A 16094-nucleotide genomic window follows, 5' to 3' on the forward strand; every position below is an offset into this window, starting at 1 on the left:
GAGCCACATACTGGGAACAAAGTAAAGAAAAAATGTCCAGTTCCTGGTTCCAATAATCTGCCTAGTAAGGCAAGAGACAAGAGAACAAACAAAAATCTCTACAGTTCTATAGCCCTTCATAACCTCATAAAAGTCTTATAAAACTTTTGCATCCTTTATAGCTCACTGAACCTTACAACAGTCCTGAGATAGGTAAGACAGTGCCTACTGTCTTAACAGATGAAAGCACAAATTCAGAGTACAGACATGCTATGAATAAGAGGCAAGAGGAGCAACATACCAAAAAGCCACTGCCAAAGAGTGTATTTAATGAAACCACAAACGCTATTGCATCATAATTATGTGAGAACGCTCAGTAGGGCAGTGAACAGCTCTAGCAGAAAAACAATGCTGAAAGAATGACCAAATAAATATATACCAACCAAGGATGCTTTCACAGGCTCCAAGAGTCTGTGATACTCTGATTATAACTGCCGAATTGTTGCTGATGTGTTTAGTGCTATTTGCCTTATTTCCTTTCAATTATGTCACCAAAACTCTATTAGAAAATATGTCACGAACATGAAAAGCTGAGAAACAATGACCTCAGAACACAGCGAGTAAGTCATAGTACAAAACCAAATTTCTCATCTTCCATTCAGTGTTCTTTCTATTATAAAATACAGTGTCTCAGACTGTACAAAGAAATTCAGGTCACATGAATTTCATTTTGGAAAAGACTCCTTTAATACTCAAGAGGGCTTTCAGTCCAAGATCCCTGGGTATATCCCAAGTCTCAGGTAGCCTCAAAATTAATCGTTAGACTATTACATATCCTCAGAGTTTGTGAACACAGCCTGAATATTTTTAAAGTACCTAGACCAGACTGGATGCCCTAAAAGCCTGGTTCAGACCCAATTTTCAGGATGACACTAGTTGCCCCAGGACTAAATGGCTCCAGAAACATAAATGTTATATAAGGTATAGCATAAACCTTGTCAGGCTAGAACACCAATTCTCACCCCATTTCAAACCAAAGATGATTCAGTAAGTGCCTAAAATCATCATTACAAGAACCCAAAAGCCCAAGTACTTATAGTGCCACACCTGTGTGCCCTAGAGAGCTAGAGAGAGGGGACCAGGAGAGAAAGATGACTGAAAGGGAGGATGGGAGAAAGGAATGGGAGAGAGGGAAGCAGAAAGAGAGGAATGAATGTGAGGGGATGGGGAAAGGAAAGATGTGGGAACAAGAAATATAAATGAGGGATGAAAGTTGTGAATGTGCTCCCCCTTCAGTCAGCCTCACTTTTTTAAAAAAGATTTATTTATTTATTTGAGGGATGGGAGGGTCAAAGAAGAGAACCTTCAAGCAGACTCCCCGCTGAGTTCCAAGCCCTATGTTGGCTCAATTCCACAACCCATGAGATCATGACCTGAGCTGAAACCAATAGTCTGATACCCAAATGACTGAGCTAACCAGGCACCCAACAGCCTCAGTTTCTATGAACCTCTCATGGCATGAACAGTTTGCCATGCTGTAGGTAGTTCTAATGTATAAAGCATTACTTTTCCCTAAACCTCATGCCTATAAATGCAAGCCAAGGATATCTGGGGCTCAACCAAAGAAATGTTGCTTTGTTCTAACACTGGAGGAAAAATCTGCTGTATTAAAATTACTGATCTCTAAGATGAAATTTTTTTAAAGTATTTATTTATGTGAGACAGAGAGATAGGGAGAAAGAGCATGAAGGGGTGGGAAGAGGGAGAACCAAGGCTCCCTGCTGAACAGGTAGCCCAAAGCAAAGCTCAGTCCCAGGACCCTGGGATCATGACCTGTGACGAAGGCAGACGTTTAACCAACTGAGACACCTAGGTGCTCCTTAAGCATGGAATTTTTAAAGGGATTTTTCAAGGTCATTTTGCTATTAAATAGTTTTCACTTTAGGTACTGCCTTTGGAAACGATCTCCCAAATAGGTGCAGCTTCATAATACTTTTCTCAGGGCAAACATGACTTTCCTACCCACCTGAGTATCTCCAGCGTTTTGCTGTCATTTTTTCTCCTAATTTACAGTTTATCATTTCTATATCCTTCTTCCTACTTCAGTTTAGAAAAACAGGACTGCAGTAGCTGGTTCAAAAATAATAAAGACTCCTAACTCTGGGAAACAAACTAGGGGTGGTGGAAGGGGAGGAGGGCAGGGGGTGGGGGTGAATGGGTGACGGGCACTGAGGGGAGCACTTAATGGGATGAGCACTGGGTGTTATTCTGTATGTTGGTAAATTGAACACCAATAAAATATAAATTTATTATTAAAAAATAATAATAATAATATTTTTTAAGCTTAAACATGGACTAAAGAAACCAACAGTTGTTTTTGTTTTGCTTCTTTTTTTTTTAATTTCTAACTTTAGTGATTTGGCAATGAAAATTCATTGCATTGCTGATGATCCTAATATATGATGCACTTCAAGTCTACCAGACTTTTTCATTTTCCAGCCAACTGTCTCCTGTCAGCCTTTGTTTGAAATTTCTTAACTCCTGGGGATTTCTGCCAAACTCTTAATACCATGAACTCGGCATTGTCTCTGTAAAATTTAAATCCCAGGCTGGCTTCCCCAGCCACCCAGCTCATTTCTGAGCTCTTTCCACTATAATCTGTATATAATCTTATAATAGAAACTAATTTTATTATCACTCTGAAACATAATTAGGAAGGTAAATTTCTCATAATCACAAAAGTTGATAAATTTATCTTAAATACTATCACTTAGAAGATAAGTTTTTTACCCTTGATGTTTTGTATTGTCAAAGTCTTCACTTACTTAAGCCTTCAAGGCCCTCAGTCCCTAGTCTTGCCTCATCTGGTCCCACAGCAACAGCTATCCTCATCCACAACCAAAAGGAGATTCCTCTCCAATAGTCAATTTTCAAAACAGACTTCTATGATAAGAATAGAAGCATGTGCACCATAGAAAATTTTAAAATGCTGATAAGCATTAACGATTTTTTAAAAGATTTTTATTTACATATTTTTTTGAGAAAGAGCAATAGAGAGAAAGCGCATGCACAAGCAGTGAAGAGAGGCAGAGAGAGAAGGAAAAGTAGATTCCCTGTTGAGCAGGGAGCCAGACATGGGACTTGATCCCAGGACCATGGGATCACGACCTGAGTTGAAGGCAGATGCTTAACCAACTGAGCCAACCAGGCACCCAAGCAAAAACAATTTTTATTTATTTAAAGATTTTTATTTATTTATTCATGAGAGACACACAGAGAGAGAGAGGCAGAGACACAGGCAGAGAGAGAAGCAGGCTCTATGCAGGGAGCCCGATGTGGGATTTGATCCCACTCCAGGATCACGTCCTGGGCAGAAGGCAGGCAATTAACCACTGAGCCACCCAGGCGTCCCACAAAAACAATTTTTAATAAACATTTCATGCCTTCATCATTCAGAGATAGCACTGTTAATATCTTGATGTATAGCCTATTATGTCTTTCCCTATGGCCCACGGACACATATTTATACACATGTTTTCACAGAAAAAAAAAAAAAAACATTATATTCCGCATTCTATTCTGCAACCTGATTTTTAAAGCCTTCACCTTTCTATTTCAGTAAGTTTCCATATCATTTAATGCCCAGACCAAATTCAATTATCTCACATGGATCTCATCTGGTTTGTCCAAATTAGTATCAGATCTATAATCATCATCAACCAATATTTACTTTAAGCTGTGTCTCCTAAGCCAGGTATGACCTGCCTTCTTCCCTTTGCCCATCTACACAGCTCAAGTCTTTCTGTTCAATATCTCAAAAAGCGTCAGGACTCATCCCCTAAAACCCTATATAGTTAATTAGTTAGTTAGTTAGTTAGTTAGTTAGTTAGTTAGTCAGTTAGTTGTATATAGTAGTAACCATAGTAGCAGCAGCAGCAGCACTACCACCACCACCACTTTACACTTGGAAACATTTCCTTATTATACATATAGAGAGCTTAATGCAAAGCAAAAGCTTCTGAATTAGTAAGCAACTCATCCTCAGCCTGAAAAAAACAATCTTCATGTTGGAAGCTCTATCATCCAAAATGATTGAGAAGATCTAAATGAATTTATGGCTTAATATGTAAACATTGTCTAAAATATTTGGGATAGCCCAGATGGTTAACAGCAGTAGTGACAACTCCCCAGGCCACTTACTAATATATTTCCAGTATTACTACTATTTCAGGCTCCTATATTTTAAACAAGTGTGTGTACGTAAGAAATCCAATGAGATCCAATCTAATTTCTTCAACTGTTAGACTCTGAAACATTTTTAAAAATACACATACATATTCAAACACTGAAAAGGCAGACATTTTATACTTATTTTAAATTAATGTTTCAGCTTCTTTAATTCTTGAGTTGAAAAAGCAGACAGAAGTAAGAGTAGGAAAAATGGGGATCAGGAAGGTATGATAAGAAAGATAATGCAGAACAGTTTACAGTCTAAAAAGGAAACAGAAAGAGTGAAAGGTTGGTAGAAAGCCAGAGAAGAGGAAACAAAAGGAAAATTCAAAGGCATATCCCAGCCAGTTGAGGAATCAGTAAGAGAGGAGCAAATACATAATGCCTGAATTGGCCCTTCCACTAAAGGTACCTCCTTAGATTAGCTGCAACAGGGTGACTGCTCACCAAGCAATTACTCAAGTAATACAGCCAAAATAAAATAAAATCCAAAGCTTTTAAATGTGCTTAAAAGAAACTGAGATAATTCAAATTCAGAAATACATTTGTCAAGTATTTGCTGAAATCCCCAATGTGGCAAGCTCTATGTTGAGCAATACATATGCATCTTCACATATCCCTGATGTCAAGATAATTATTATCAAATTAACATTGTCTCTTTATTAGCATATCACAAAGATCTTTAAATCATAAAATGTCCTTAAGACAAGAAGAGCCACCAACACCTTATGACTTTACCCAGTGCAAATAAACACTAATGTACTGGAGACTGAAGTCTTCTGCTCAACCCCTGAAATGGTAGAGTAGGAAGAGCAAACACAACACCACCACATTACATGAACTTGTCAGAAGAAGCATTGGGAGGGTAGACTTAGGGGAACATCTGTTTTTAGTAGCAGCGATGGATGAATGAGGAAAAATAAGTTCCTGGTGTCCGCACTGAATAATGCCTAACGTGGTGACAGGAGACCCCGGGCTTATAAGCACTGTCATTTTTAAAGCATAGAAAGTCATTAAAAATCCTGACAAATGCAAAAATAAGAGCTATTAATACTTTCCTTTACCTGAAATTACTCCGGAGTGTTAGTTAAGTAACTCACTCCATAATTCATTCTGATCATCACATGTTATTGGTTTGTGATCTTTGATAACGTGTTGAAAGCTCTCCTTCTTGGGTCTTAGAAGTTTTGGCAGTACTTCTTTGTAGGCCTGTCTGTAATTTTTTTCCTCTTAAAGCACACAACTATGGAAATTGTGCAGCACACCTGTGTCAGACAGATCCAGGTTCAAATCCCAAATGACTACTTATGAATTCCTGGATTGTCGGCAAGTTATTGACCCAGTCTTAGACTTGGTTTCCTACCTTGTAAAACAGTCATTCTAAAATTTTCTTGCAGTATTGTTAGGATGTGAAATAGGTGATGACATCAGCACAGTGTCTAGCACACAAGAGGCATTCAGTAAATGGTAGCTATTATTATTATTAGCATTGACTACTTTCCTTTACTTTGTCTATGCTTCTGTTTTAGCTCCATTTGCAAAATTGGAAATGAATTTCCAAAGTTTTATCTCTAATCATGCTCTTACAACCAAGATTCCAGACATTCTGATTATTTTCAGGTCACAGACTAGTAAGAGGTCCACACAACTTCTTTACAATCTCCCAATCTCTAGAAGGCAATTTAACCTATGGAAGTAGCCTCAAAGATTACAGATATTATGATTTTATATCTCTTAACTGTACATCAATCTGTTCATTAAGCAAACCAAGAGACACAAAAGCTCACCAACAGACTCTTGCCAAACATACCAGAAGGAACACGGATTATAATCTTTGCTCTTTGCTACTGGCCAATTGTCTACTGTAACTGGCACCAGATCACCAATATGACTACTACAAGGCTGGCATATGGGAAAATAACTGGCCCAAAACACTTTGTTTTATTCCCAGGCTTATTTTATGAAGAAAGCTGGTACCCCTTTATAATATGAGTGATCCTGAAGTCCAAAAGGGATGTAGCAGTGAAGGTACAGAATGATTCCATGCGACTGTTCAATTTATCAAGTGGACAATTACCCTCCATCCCTTGTTAAATGTGGTACCAGATTCTAGCATCAAAGCTTGGCTAACATTTGTCCATGTTATCTCATGTTTTAGGCCCTTTGTATAGATACTAGCCCGAGTTAGCTGTGTCCATGAAGGCCCATTTTGCCCTTCCTCCAACTACCTTAACCAAGTGCTTCAGGAAAAGCATTAAAAAGGGGTCTCTTTGATTTACAACATACCTGGCAGCCAATCAAAGCTATCTCTTGATGATAACTAGCATCCTCTCTCACCAATACCCTATTTCTTCTGCTTTACATATAACAAGAATGTAAGAGGGTACAGGACAGCACAAGACAGGTTTTACTTGGCTTTGTGCCAACAGTGGTGAACAGTTTTGTGTGTTTCAAAGCAATGGCAGGTCTCATTTTGTCATAAAAACAATCTCTGCAGCCACTCACACCACGGGCCTGAGGAGGTCAGTCAGAGCTGGAAAAGCAATTGGAAAGACAGATTATTTTTTAAGTAAAGAAACATAAGCCCAAAAAAGCTGAAGTAACAAGCTTCCATCCTCATGTGACTGGCTTAGCTTTTGATCTCTTTGCTTCTAAAATGACAGGCTCTAGAAGCAAAAGACACACAACCACTAATAAAAAAGACAACTTGAATATAAATAAGATAGGAAAAAGCAGAATTTTTAAGACAAACACACAAGAAGGAAATGATGTTGTTGGCAGACATGGACCACGTTCTACAGATGCTTGTTATCCTCTCCAAGGCATTCCAAAGCACTGGTCTACCTGTCATCCCACTCCGTTCTCTCCACAGATTCTCACTCACCACCTGCCTCCCAGCACCCACCTCCAGTTTCCTCCCTCTTTCCTGTCATTGTTCCTATCACCTCTCTCCTACTCACCCCTGGTTTTCCTTCTCCTATCTTCTCAAGTGTCCCTATAGAACTTGTTACTAGCGGCATTAACGGTGGCATTATCATTAGCTGCCAAAATCCTAATGTTCCTTTTATGAGAATTATCTAGGGAGGACAGAGCTTTAAGGAAGATGGGGCCTGGGGAGATGAGAATGACAATGATCACTACCAAAGGCCAGAAAAGTGTGTGACAGCAGTTGTAGAATTTATTTTCCAAATAATGCAGGGCTGGAAATAACCTATGACTGGTAAAAAGCAGGGCTTGATCAAATGTTTTACTTTCTAATATTTCTAGACAGTTTTTTCTGTTTGCCTGTTACTTTACCATTTGATAGTTAGTGTTGCCAGGACAGAAGACTTTGTGCTGAGCTCAGAGGTATCACTGATTAATGAAGAATTCTATCTTGATAAAGGGTTTTCTTTTATTTTTATTTTTAAATTATTAAAAAGATTTATTTATTTGAGAGAGTGAGAGAGAGAAAGAGAGAATAAGCAGGGGAAAAGGCAGAGGGAGAGGGAGAAGCAGACTCCCCTTTGAGCAGGTAGCCCAATGCCCAATGTGGGGCTTGTGCCCAAGACCCTGAGACCATGACCTGAGCCAAAGGCAGATGTTTTACCGACTGAGCCAGCCAGGAGCCCCAGATGTCATTTCTTTCTATATTCTATACTCAACAAATATTACTGAGTAAACCACAATGTGCAAGCCATTGCACTAGACTCCATGGCAGACCAGAGAATGGTCAATCTTAAAGCCTACCTGTAAGGAAAAGTATTTATAAAACATGTGTATACATATAGCTACAGCATAAAGTAGAAGAAAGATATAGATAAAGCACTCTGGAAATTTAGAGAAGGAAGAAATCAATTTCAATGGAAGGACTTGTGAAAAAGACAGTGATAGCAGATAGTTCAGACAAGAGGCTACTTCAACTTGTACCAGCACTGGAATATTTGTGAACTTCTCTGGGTGGCTAAATCTCCTGTGGAATTTATAGGTACTCCATTTGTTGTAGTATTCCTGTCCACAGCACTTCTCCAGTTACCTCTTCCATTCATTGAATGAAAATATAAGAAGACAAAATGAGGACATACTGTTAAATCACAATGCAACTGGTAAAGGGACTGGAACACAAGCATAATTCACTCAACTAAGCCAGAAACCCTTTGTATTTGATAGCAATAATCCTGCAGCATCTAGAAAACACACTTATCTTATTAACGAGACTGGAATTATTTCAATTAGGTATCTCCACATGTAGCAACTGTTAGGAATCAGACTGTTTTGAAACAGTTGTTAATGACTTCACACGGCAAACGTTTTCCTGAATTTCAGGGGGAAATCTATGATTGAGACAGATGGGAAAGAGCCTGGCCCTGCTGTGTAGCAGAGGAACAGCCTTGTGGGCCTAAAAAAGCATTTTCCACTGGGATCCAGCACAACAACCCTAAAGACACCCAGAAAGACAATCAGAAACTTTGGTAACATCTGCTACATTAAAAGTTCAAAACCTGGCACCAGTAAACAGCTAATTATGGGAAGAAATGCTTTAGCTCAGAAACAAGTGTTTAGATTTCAAAGTCATATAACACCTACTGAGAACATCAGGGGCCCAAGGTCTAACCCTAGTCCTCTGGCTAACCCGGGGGAATTTGCACTCTGCCTCTACTAGATCACTCCCCTTAGACAAGAAACAGAATTCATCATAGAGCTCCATTCAAATGCTTCTCTTCCTGTTGGAAAGGAGGTTTTTTCAGCCTATTAACTCATGGAAATGCTTTAGAACTTTGAAAGACTGTTCACAAATTTACAGAAATATTTACTGGGTCAGTTTTGACTCTATGAGGAAGCATATGCCCTAGAAATTCTAACACATGCTGTAGCATGTATGTCTACATACATACTGCCTAAGCAAGTTGGAGATGTGCTAAAAACACCTACAAAGGAACATATTTTATGTTTACCAACTGGATAAGTACTATCCTTGTGATACTTCATAGGATACTTCACAGGTAGATACTTCATGCCTGTCTATTGAGAGCAAACCCATCCAAAAAAGTGGGACACCATTATAAATTCATTTATTTTAACTTATTTTCTGGACTAATTAGGAAGAAAAGTAATAAGAGTTCTCTTCTAGCCTGTCTTGTCTTTTCTTAGACCTGGAACGAAAGAAAATACTTCTGGAGAAAATAGAAGGGAGAAAAGCAAACACAAGCACAGCAATGTTTATTTCCAAGGCTTATGGTATGCTGTGCCAGGTATTTCTCCAAGGCTGTGATGAATGGACCTGCCATGCCTGGCCAGCATCCCTGGGCTCCCCAAGCTCTAAGGTTTGGGAATACTAAAGAATTGTTATGTATACTTGTTTACACACACACACACACACACACACACTGTTTTATACAAGGTTATGGTGTTTGGATACAACAGAATGTCTTTCATTCTCTATAAGGCTGAGGGTCAAGGTAAGTATAGCCTAGTAATCCACTTAACTGCTTCACTGATTAAATTTTTTGAGCTCTAATTTTCTTTTACAAGAAAGAAAAAGATTCAGTTGTTACATGGTATAATAACATACTTAGGTATTTCTGCAGTATAATATGCACTGTGACTTGTACATATAATGAATTTAAGGACTGAATTACGCTAGTGACAAACTTCTTATCTTCATTTTTCTAATTCTCACACAGCCAATCACTTCTATTGGTGCTTAATGACCAAAGGGGCATTCTATTGTATCTGGCACAATGCCAAGTATACAGCCCAAGAAACTGAATTGAATGCCACAGAGTCAACATCCAGTGTAAGAGAAGTAAGTTAGAAACAGAAGTTAAGGACACTGGGTTTCAATTAACTATTAGAATGACAAGGAGAGGCTGGTTCTGGTCAATGATAGTATTCCAGAAAAGATGCTTCTGAATTTTTAGTAATCTCTTATATTTTGGTTACATTGTAGAAGAATTACTATAAACTCATTTATAGCTTTTCCTGTTTCGTTTTCCCAGTTTTGTAAAGACCTTTTTTAGAGTAGACTTAATAAGATGCTAGCAAGCAAGCTTCCTAAAATTTGCAAAGGTTTGAAAAAAATAATAAAGAAGTTTCTAAAATATCACTATTGAATATGGCAAATACACAACTTGCCAGTCCCAATTACCAATGAGTTGTTGGAGTTCCTCAGGAAGAATAAGGAGACTGGATTAAGCAACTACTAAGGTCTCTTCCACCAAGAAGATCCCATGATTCTCAAGGTAATGTTTTAATTCATAATACATACAATCAGCAAATACCTTGAGGGAAAGTCCCAACTTTTATTTTAAAAGCTCAGTCTTTATTAAAGCCAGTGTTTTTCTATCCGCTCTGCAATGACTACAGCCACCAATGTATGTGAAATTAACCTATAATTAAAATGAACTTTTCAAGGAAATCGTGATCACCTCTAACTCTGAGACAGTGAAGGAGGCAAACTGCTTCTCATGCACAGAAGATACAGTTACTACATGTCACTTTAGAACCAGGCAACAAAGTATTTCTTGCATAGAATTTCTTCAGATCATGTTTCATTATTCATTAAACTTGGAGCCGAATCCTTTCTGAGCTACCGCAGGGTAAAGGAATCAGTTCCAAGCTTCCAGCTGCAATTTATGACTCTTATCATTGCTTCCCTGTCCTCCTTGCAATGTTATACAATATCCGCCTTCAAGACGTGGGAGTTTCACTCCACCCTTCTCCTGCTGTGAAAAATTGGTGATAATCACAGGAAGAAAAATAACAATTGTTAAATAATATGGCTCTAACCTTAAAACTAAAGAGAGGTCACTCTCATAATCAAGTCTATTGTATTCTGACTCCTATATTATTAAAGAACTGAGAAAAGTACATCTTTCAGAATCAAAGAAATCTAATATAGGGGTCATCTAATTCAGCCTCCTACCTGATGCCTAAATCTCATCAACAGGAGCCCTATAGCATATAACTAAGCACCTCCAGTAACAGAAAACTCACTACTTCCAGAAAAAGAGAATGCCATATCTTGAGACCATCCTAACTTTTGATAGTTCTCCTTTGTACGAAACAAACCAAAATATGTTCCTGTCATTTCCACCAGCTGGTCTTGCGCAATTCTTTTAAGGATGTAACTCATATAAAATTTATCCCTTGCACATCTTTTAAGAAAATGTGGAACACAGCTAATTCCTCTTACACGATAATCCTTCCAAAACTTGAGGATAGTACAACAGGCTCCTTTCTACTACTAAATATATCCACTTCTTTCTGTCATTTCTCATTTCAAATAGTTTAAAAGCCACCTTTGTCATCTCCTGTTTTGGCTGCAGTGGCTATTCTAGGCATAGAATATCTATGCACCGGTTTATCTATACTCATTTAAAGTTACTTATGCTTCATCATAAACATGGTAGATAATGAATAAAAATAAATTCTAGAACTCTAGTAAACATTTTATTTTTTTTTCTAGTAAACATTTTAGAGTGAGATGTAACATAGATTGTATTAATGTGAGACAGAAAATGAAACTGACTCAGTTCTAAGCACAGTCCTTAGTAATTAACAGATGATGTCTGGGATTTAGAAAGAATGGGGTTAAAGAGAAAATAGCCAAGTAGGTTGGGAAGAGCCCAAGAAAGGCTAAAGCAATATGAGGATAAGAAAACTGGTATTTAGTAAGATAAAATCAGGAAAATACTTAAATGAAGAGTTTAGGATAACCTTGTGAGGATAAAAAGATAAATGTCTAGAAATAGACAAAAGTAGTGGGGTGCCTGGGTGGCTCAGTCAGTTATGCAGCCAACTCATGGTTTCAGCTCAAGTCATAATCTCAGGGACCTGAAATCAAACCCTGCATCAGGCTTGTGCTCAGCAAGAAGTCTGCTTCAGGATACTCTCTCTCTCCCTCTGCTCCCCCTGCTTGCTGGCTCTCTCTTCCTCTCTCTAAAATAAATCAATAAATCTTAAAAAAAAAGAAAAGAAATAGAGAAAAGTAGTAATTCAGTGAAGTAGCAAATAGAGTGAATATAGAGGGTAGAATCCTTTTTCAAACTTTTCAGAAGATTTCCATCTTTAATAACATAAATGTCAATATACAATCTTTTTATTAAAAATTCTCCTGACCTTGGATTGAATTAAAACACAAAGATAACCCAAACAGCCATTTCTAAAACAATTATCTGGGTATGCTATGTATAAGACTTAATTTTTACTCAATTCTTTTATATTCTTGTTTGTAAAAAAAAAAAAAGTGATGAACTAAAGTCTCTTGCTTTACAGGTAAATTTTTAAATATTCTAATGAAAATCTGTCCAGAAGGCATTAGTTTTTTAAACACATTCAGCAAGGAGGGCCAAAGGGTTCAGTGGATTAAGCATCCAACTCTTGATTTCAGCTCAGGTCATGATTTCAGGGTCATGAGATCAAGCCCTGCATCAGGCTCTGCACTCAGCAGAGAGTCTGCTAGAAATTCTGTCTCTCTTTCTGCCCCTCCCCCTTCTCTTTCTCTCTCTTTCTCACCTCTCTCTCCCTGTGCCCTTCCCCCTTCTCTTTCTCACTCTCTCCTTAAATAAATAATCTCTTCAAAAAATAAAATAAACACATTCAGCAAAACTCCAGATCAAATTCTTCTAACAGATTATAGATAAAATAGTATATTTTTATGATGCCTTGCCACCCTTAAAATTTTCTCTCAAATCCGGCTGCAGTGTCAATGACAGCCAAACTTACAGATCCTAGTTATGTGGGGCCAGGAAAACCAAGTGCAGAGTTAGTCAACTCTTAAGAGAAGGCATTACCACTCATAATTCAGCCATGTTTATCATTTTAGTAATCTAAAAGCAAGTTTCCTCCAATAGTCCATTCCTAAAACATTGTTGAAAAGAATTTTGGTTCACATCATTTTTATCCATCCTCAGAACCTCAAAAAGAGGTTCTACAAAGAACAGGGTCCCTGCTGCAAGAGGTCATCAGAAAGCAGTGCTTATGAGATAGCACTGTGTTCCTTGGTAACTAAATGAGAACTATAATCTTTCCAAAAAGGTGCAGGATTAAATGATGCCTGCAGGAAAGTACCAGTTTCACAGCAACAGCTGCAGTGTCAGTTTAGTGGCCTTCACTAGTTATAAAGGCAGTGAAAAGTAGTGCCTGAAAAAAAGAACAGTCCCTATCACTGTAGGAACTACAGCTACACATCTTCTGTTAGGGAGCAGAACACAAGCAGAAGAAATGTGGTGCCGGAGTCATTTACATTTTCTTTATAAGAGATAGGAGAAACAATCCAAACCAAAGCTCTTTGTGGCAGCCTGAGATCTGGCAAACAGAACCAGAACACACAAGTCTCTGGGATCCTACTCTTCAAAAGTTCTAGACCCTGCTGGAGTTTTCTAAAATAAAGCCCCCACAATGATGTCATTTCCCAAACAAATATTTTAAAGCATTGTAATTTCAAAGTATTAAGAACAGCACAGTTGCATAAAAGTTATGAGAAGAGAGAAGGCAAATTCACAATTAGGCTAACAAGTTACTACTGACCCTTTTACCCTGCTCTAGTTCAAGAAAAGCTGGGACTTCGTAAGTTCCCCTAAAAATGTCTTGATAAAAAAAAAATAATAAATAAAAAATAAAAATAAAAATGTCTTGATAAAAGACACAAGCCTACGTTCAGACATCTCAAGATTTGCCATATAGAAGACGAATGAAGGGGGCGCCTGGGTGGTCAGTTGGTTAAGCATTTGCCTTTGACTCAGGTCATGATCCTTGGGTCCTGAGATCAAGTCCCGCATGAGGCTCCCGCTCAGCAGGATTTTGCCCGTCCCTCTCTCTCTGCTGCTCCCCCCATTCATGCTTTCTCTATATATAATCAATAAAATATTTTTTAAAAAAAGATGATGATGATGAATGAAGGTTGGCCAGATAATCAGAATCAATCTCAGTCCAGTCTTGTGACTCCTTGATTAGAACTATTGTAAAATACCTCAAGAGTTAGCAGGTCTTTCTGCTATGCTTATCCACAGCTACTCCTTTCCAGTTCATCTTCTACATGCAGCTGGAAAGAGAGAGTAACAGAGAAAGATGATCATGGTTCTTTATCAATCTGGAAAACGTATCTTGGATGGATGTTCACTGACTCCTAAACAAAACCAAAGCTAAAAAAAAAATAAAAAAAATAAAAACCCAAAGCTCCTTATCTTAGCATACAAGGTCTTCACAATATGACCCAATCTGTCTCCCCTGCCTTACCTCCTTATAATTTCCCACCAAACTCATTAAGATCCCACAATGATCTTCTCCACCTACCAGGTTAGCCAGGTGTTTCACAATTCTATGCCAGATATACCCTTCCCGAATCCTTCCTCTTCCTGACAAAATGTACTCCTTTAATGCCTGCTCTCAGAGTTCAAGTTTGTTATTCTACTGCTCTTCTACTGATTTTGCAGTTTTCACACATACTGTGGTTTTCTATACTACTTTCTCTTTCTGTGTTTAGGAATGGTGATGCTTGGTGACTGAATAGCAGGGAATGGGGCAGGTAGGCTGCAAGTAGACAGGAATGCAAAACAGCTTTATGCAAACATTCTCCATTTTAAATACTTCATCTAAATTCTTGGTTGTCAGCTTTTTAAAAAATCATCTCACTTGCTGCATTATTTAGATCTCTAATGTCTAGAAGCACATTCAGGTGTGCTTCCATGAAGAATCCAAGTACCAACATGCTTAATTGACTTCTTTAAGATCAAACTATTTCAAAGAATCTGATGTATTATTGAAAAACAATGTGAACTCAATTTTATTTTCATGAAATACTGGGAGATAAAAGCTTAAATGCTATAATGAACTCTAGTACTTACACTGCTCCCAGAAGCAGCCTAGAAGGCAGCCACAGGGGTTAAAGAGAATCAATTTGGTTATAGGAAATCTTATCTTAAATGTATAATGCAGAAGGAATACCTTATACTTCAAAATACTTTGTCAAAACCATTTAGTTTGGTAAAGACACAAATCTATGTATTCAGAAATTTTGAAATAAGATTGAGGGCTCGGGCAGCCCTGGTGCCCCAGGGGTTTGGCACCACCTTCAGCCGGGGGTGTGATCCTGGAGACCCAGGGTCGAGTCCCGCTCGGGCTCCCTGCATGGAGCCTGCTTCTCCCTCTGCCTGTGTCTCTGCCTCTCTCTCTCTCTCTCTCTCTCTGTCATGAATAAATAAATAAAATCTTTAAAAAAAAAAAAAAAGATTGAGGGCTCAAAAAAACTGGGTATCCTCCTCTACCATTCCCATGAGCAGTTGTCCCTATCACTTATGATATTGACAGCAGAACAAATGGAGAGCTACTTGCTTTGGGTTGTTCAAAAGCAAAGTACAAGGACAGCCAAATGACACAAAAACCATCAGAATGGTGCAAATCTGTGTTACTTTAAGCTTTGAAGGGGATACTATAAACAATAAGGAGGAAAATAAACTACTAAGTCAAACTCAGAAAGAATTCTCTATTTAATTCACTATGAAGGGGCAGCCCAGGTGGTTCAGCGGTTTAGCGCTGCCTTCAGCCCAGGGTGTGATCCTGGAGACCCAGGATCGAGTCCCACATCAGGCTGCCTGAATGGAGCCTGCTTCTCCCTCTGCCTGTGTCTTTGCCTCTCTCTCTCTCTCTCTCTCATAAATAAATAAATAAAATCTTTAAAAAATAATAATAATTCACTATGAAACCTAGACACATGTCAAAGCTTGGATGAGCTTAAATGTTCTTACTTTTATCTCTATTATTAATATGTCACATCATCATCTAATATTTTTATTCTGCACAGCACATCTGAATAGAGACTTAATTTCTCCCCTAGGTAAAATAAGTACACAAGAGAAAAAAGACTGCACTCTGGCTTGATATCCTTTGGTTAGAATTCACACCAG

General features: G+C 38.2%; 1 protein-coding gene across 4 annotated transcripts in view; it reads right to left on the reverse strand.

Moving 5' to 3' along the window:
- The window catches only part of TTC28 (tetratricopeptide repeat domain 28), a 623568-nt gene that overhangs the window by 374365 nt on the left and 233109 nt on the right, over nucleotides 1-16094 (reverse strand). The window contains exon 1 of one of the 4 annotated variants that reach the window (XM_077874166.1): nucleotides 14162-14218. The exons of the other annotated variants lie outside the window; for them this stretch is intronic. The gene's annotated coding sequence lies outside the window, so the exon portion shown is untranslated. Of the gene's footprint in view, nucleotides 1-14161; nucleotides 14219-16094 lie in introns of those variants that run through there. 4 annotated transcript variants of the gene reach the window in all.

This window comes from Canis aureus, chromosome 27, assembly GCF_053574225.1.
Source record: "Canis aureus isolate CA01 chromosome 27, VMU_Caureus_v.1.0, whole genome shotgun sequence".
Taxonomy (NCBI): Eukaryota; Metazoa; Chordata; class Mammalia; order Carnivora; family Canidae; genus Canis; species Canis aureus.